Source organism: Mustela lutreola, chromosome 9, assembly GCF_030435805.1.
Source record: "Mustela lutreola isolate mMusLut2 chromosome 9, mMusLut2.pri, whole genome shotgun sequence".
In the NCBI taxonomy this organism is placed as follows: domain Eukaryota; kingdom Metazoa; phylum Chordata; class Mammalia; order Carnivora; family Mustelidae; genus Mustela; species Mustela lutreola.
In genome coordinates, this window is record NC_081298.1 from 76348876 (window position 1) to 76354875 (window position 6000).

Sequence of the window (6000 nt, forward strand, 5' to 3'; positions counted from 1 at the left end):
GATAATATTTTATGCATACTGTCACACATTAATTCCAGGAGGTGGAAGCTTTTAAACTGAGTGTGATTTTGGTCTTTGCCTCTCCCCACACCAGGTTTGCAGTTGTCAGAAGTGAGGGTGTTTTTCTGTGGACTCTTCCTTTCAACCTTGTAATTGGACCTTAACCTCTTGAAAATTGTGTACAAAGCCTTCTGTGAGTGTGCCTACAAACTACAGTTTGACTTACTTGAGATAAACTCTAACAAAAGGAAATTAGTGGTTTAGGAATGTGCTTTAATTATGTTAATGAAAGTACTCAACAGTTATTTAAAAGGTAAAACACTTAAATACTACAGGAAAACAAAACAAAACAGAAAAGAAAAAGAAACATGAACCCCAAATGGGGTACTGAGAGATAGCAGCAGTCATGATATGTGGCATATCTGATTTCACGAAATCTATCATCTATCAATGTCCTTGCTTTATCAGTGTACCGATACAGCTAGAAAAATGAATGAATGGGGAGAGATTGTTTTTATTTAGATCATTCTGTATATGTAGTCTAAGGATGTAATATACTGTCTTGAATATAAAGAAAGAAAAGTAAACTAAAAGAATCGGTGAATTGCAAACAATTTAGTAGTAAATCATCTTTTTATTTTCCCCTCAAGAAAGAACTCACTAAATTTAGGAAAAATTATGAGGACAATTAAGGACTGGAGTATTTAATAAAGTTTTAATATAGTTAAGATATCTTATCAGACCTTATATCTTATTAAAATATCTATCTGATAGATATTCTACTTTGAATGACAAAGAGATTCCAAACATCCTGCCCTCACATCTAGATTATGTGTGCTTACATTATTTTCTTTTTACAGGTATTCTGTTGTGCAACCACAATTTTCTAAATTGCTGAACTCACTTCCAAACCTAAGTGATTTTGCCTCTTAAGATCATTCATTTACAATGGCTTTTTCATTTCTAAATTCCTTATTTGTTTCACTTCTTGGTTGGGTGAATTTATCATTGATTTTTTCAGTAAAATCTAATAAAGGTAATATTCTCTTAGAATATCTTTCTACCCGTTTGATTCACGACTTGTCAGTATAATAACATCTGATCATAATTTATGTTTCCACAACTTTGGTGATAACATTTTTATCTATCCTTGCATGTTGTTGTGTTAAGAGACAGTCTTATTTTCTCCTCTTATTTAGAAAGTTGTCTGATAGACAAACAGGTATTTTTTTAAAAGAGCAAATTTACTCACTACGAAGAGAACAGTATTAGGTAATTTTCAGGCTCTAAAAAATGTAGTTGAACTCAATACTCCTAGTCTACCTCTAGCTACTGATTTTCAAAATAACGAATATCAGAATGAAAGTAAAACAAGTCTACTAAAAGAAAAATTAAAATTTACTTGCAATACAGATTAGAAATGACAGCTGCAGAGAGCGCAAGGGTTTTCCATTTTTCCACTTATTCAGCTGTGTCAGCAATCAAGTATAGAGTTGGGTAATTTCAAGTGTAAGGTGTGTGTCAGCCAGGGTGTTGCGCAGGTCTCAAAGCTGAGGAAGAACTTGCATGGGAAAAGAGCAACAGAAAATTCTGAAACATGAAATGCTTTGACTCTACTTTCCTTTCAAACAGTCTTATAATTATGATGTCGGAAAGAAAGGGTTTGAAGCCGAAGGCCTAGAAAGAATTCTTGAGACGTCCTTGGTGCAAAAGGTGATTTTATGAAAGCACGGGGACAGGACCTGAGGGCAGAAAGAGATACAATGAGGTCATGAGGAGTGGCCCATTAAATACTTTCAAGTTGGGAGGGGGTTAGGGAAAGTGTAAGTCCCTAAGGAATTTTGGAAGCAGGGTTTCCAGGACCTTGAGGAGGCTAGCTATTGTTGGGAAAAGATCATTAGTCATGAGACCCCCTCAGATGTATATCGGTTGGTCATATGCTTGTGGGATGATATTGCCAATATATATCTTAGGAGGTTTAGAGATAAAGGAAGTTTCCAAAGGAATTTTTATATGGTAAAGTAAATTTACAGGATCCTGGGGGAGGTGAGGCTCAGACTAGGATTACCTTTTGGCTTTAGGAAAGTATTAACATCTAGTCAGTTGAGTCCCTAGAGGAATGTCACTCTGCCTGTTTCAAGGACTTGTCAATGGGCTGTAGATAGTAAGGAAACTTAATAATTTTTCTTCTGCCTTTGTTTCCTACATCAATTTCAGTTACTTAACCTCATAGTCATTATATCTCAGAAAAGAAACTTTAAAGGAATCACAGTTATGGCTAATAAAACAAAAACCAAACAAAGACATGAAGGCATTTCTTAACATGCATTAATAAACCACAATCAAGAGTTAGATGTCTTACCTTCAATTTCCAGATCTATTAGTAAATAGCCCTGCTAATTTAGGTCACTTAAATCTTTTCTCTACTGCTCAGTTTCTTATTTACAACGCAACAGATTCAATGTTTTTTGAATTGCATTCTACTTACAGTTAAGTGTTTTGCTCACTCAGTCTGAGTGCTAGGGTAGGCAAAAGTGAGTAATAAGAAGCTGAATAAATAGGGATTCAATAAGCCGCTCCACTTTTATCTCTTTTGTAGTTTGATTCCAGCTTATTATTTTATTTGAGGGGAAATAAGGTCTGATAAGAAAATGAAAGGTGAAATTCATTTTAGCTTTGTAATTCAGTTATATAAAATTTTTCCTTGCAGTATATGATACAGTGTTACCAGAGAAAAGATACAAAATACTAGCTATTTATTTTCAAATGATCAATCATCCATAATAAATTTTCTTTTACACCCTTCATGCTTTTTACTTTTGCTAGTCTCAAATCCATTATTCTTTAATAATATGATATTTTCAGATTACATAATCAGATTTCTATTAATAGAGTAGTGGTCTCAGTGAGAAAGCCTCCAAGTCGAAGCATTACAGCTGCATTTATGTTTTTAAATGCATGAACATAATTGGTGAAAGTATTGAGGTCAGTCACTGAGTCGAGAAGTCATCTACTCATGTCCACTGGGTGCACATGATAATATGATGCAAATAATAAGAACCAATAGTACATTCTTGAGCTAAAGCTTGAGCTGAGAGTTATGTGAGTAAAGAACACAGTTTTGAAAAATACTGTACTGACTCCTTTGCTTCCCAATTATTACTTATTTCTATATTATTAATAGTAAAAACTAATTATTTGTTTTATGTGCTAAAGGACCAAGAGGTTGGGAAATTAAAATTTATTAGTCCAAAATAAGAAGATTAATGTTAATTAGATTACCAAAATATAACCAGGCGATGTACTAGAAATGTTTCAATAGCTAAAAAGTTTAATAATTCTTTTTAAGCTTAAGATTACAGAAAAGATCTTCTCAGGTTGTGAGTGATTGCAGCAATGGTCACAATGTTTTATCCATCTTGTATCCATCATTTTTACCATGTAACCTCATACTCTTTTGCCACTGAGATCGGAGTGAGCTACTACATCAGTTGACACTGAGTTCAACCATGTGATTTGCTTTTTAGAATGGTATATTGCCTTGTGCACTGAATTTTGCTCTCTTGAACCTTTGCCATCATCAGAAAAGCATGCCCAGACTAATCTGCTGAAAGATGAAAGACACATGGAGCACAGCCAAATCACCAAAGTGCTCCCAGCCAAGACCAACCTAAATCAGCCAACATCTAGCTGTTGTGAGTGAGCACACAACATAAGAGACCACAGTATTTGAGTGAGCTCAGCCAACACCAGAAACACTGACTAGCTGATCACAGCCTAAATTGCAAGCATTCAGACTAGTGGGATAAATAAATATTGAAAATACTAAGCCACTGATTTGGGGGAATAGATAATTGGTACAGAAGTCCTAATGTTTAATTATAAATCTTTGCACAGGGTGAGATTTATTTATTTTCTAAAATCTTGTATCTATATCTTATGATGTGATTATAATATTTGCTTTAGAACTCAGAGAAAGATTATAATTTCAAACATGAAATCAGTATTCCCTTGAAATAAAAGATACTCAAAATATATACTTAAGAATATTTCTTGTACTGATACCAAAGGCAATTTAATTTTTTAAGGCCATATATTATATTATGATGGGAATGGAGTCTAAGAATCTAACAACCTTTCTCAATTGTCATAAAAATTATAATAAATAATTTGTATGAAAATTATATATATATATACACATATTATGTGTGTGTGTGTGTGTGTGTGTGTGTGTGTGTGTATGAATGATATCAGCAAGATGGTGAATTAAGAAGTGCCAGGTCTTTATTCTCCACAGAAATATCAAATAAACAAGTAAGGATAATTTTATAGGAACTCTGAAAATCAAAGATTACAACAATTAAGCAAATGCTTAATCAAGAAGAAACCATATTCAAATGGTAGGAAATTTCATAACAGTTTTATCTACACTTTGCACTACCCCATCCAGAGTGTGACATGGAGTGGCCTGGTTGAAATAACATAATTCCCAGTTACCTCATGCAAGAAGGAAGGAAAAGAATGGAACTTGTTTAAAATCTCTAGATGTCTGTGGAATTCCCTAAGGGCTGTTTTATTGTGTGTTTGTTTTACTTGATAAGAGCTTAGTCTATGAATAGAAGTATAGTTTGGATTGCAAGCTGGGAACTGCAGAAGGTGTTACTGGGCACTGAGATGTTTGAAAACTGTAGGGGTGGGCAGCAGATCCATGGACACATTGTGGGAGGTAGGCAAGAGATTATGGGAAGAGGAATACAATAGAGCATTTAAGTTCATGAGAAGTTGGGGTGATAGTCTTTAGGAAATTAAGATATTTAGAGGCATCTGGGTGGCTCAGTCAGTTAAGCCTTCAGCTCAGGTCAGGATCCCACGATCTTGGGTTCAAACCCTGCATTGGGCTCCCTGCTTAACAGAAAGTCTGCTTCTCCTTCTCCCTCTATTGCTCCCCCTGCTTGTGCTCTCTCTTTCCCTCTTTCTTTCTGTCAGATAAATAAATAAAATCTTAAAAAAATAAAAAAAGGAAATTAAGATATTTAAAATCAGCTGAAGAAATTTAAACTGAATGGATAAATAAATATATAAAGCACACACTCAGGCCTAAACAAGACCCATACCTACAAGACCTGAGAAGTCCTTACACCTTTACTCCAGACTGATCTCTAGGCTCAGGAGTTTGCTAATCATGAAGGTCTTCTATACCATTCTTCAAAGACTAGGAGAGGTGATCCATTTTTCAAATCTCTGATTTTCAACAGAAGACCACAGGCATACAAAGGAAGTGTTCATTCAAAGCAACTCAATCTCCAGAAACATTCCCTGAAGAAACATGTTTCATAGTTACTGGAAAAAGACTTAAAAATAGCTATCTTTTAATATGGTCAGAGAGTTGAAAGAAACATGAAAACTAAAGAAATTCCTGAAAACAATACATGTACAAAATGAGAATATCAAAAAAGATATGACAAAAAATAAATTTCAGCAGAAATGCCAGAGCTGAAAAATACAGTAATTGAAAAATTTACTAGAGGGACTTAACAGAAGACATATGCCACAACAAAAGGGAAAGAAACAACAACAACAACAACAAAATGGGGGGAGAATATAAAGGGATGCAGGAAAGGAAGAAATGGGGTATAAAAATGTTTTAATATGTAAAAAAAACAAGAAAATGTCAATGTATATACTTCCCTATTACTATTTACTCTAAATGTATATGGATTAAATTTCCCAAAGAAATCTCATAGATTGGCAGAATAGATAATAAAAAAGCATTCAACTATGTAGCAATTATAAGAAATTCATTTTGTATCTATGGAGATGTGTAGAATGAAAATGAAAGGATGAAAAAAAATATTTCATGCAAGTAGTATCCAAAAGAGAGGAGTAGCTATACTAGTAATGGAAAATAGACTATAAGCCAAATACTGTTACAAGACACAAAGAAGGACACTATATAAAGATATAAGAACCAGTTCACCAAGAAGATATAAAAATTATAAA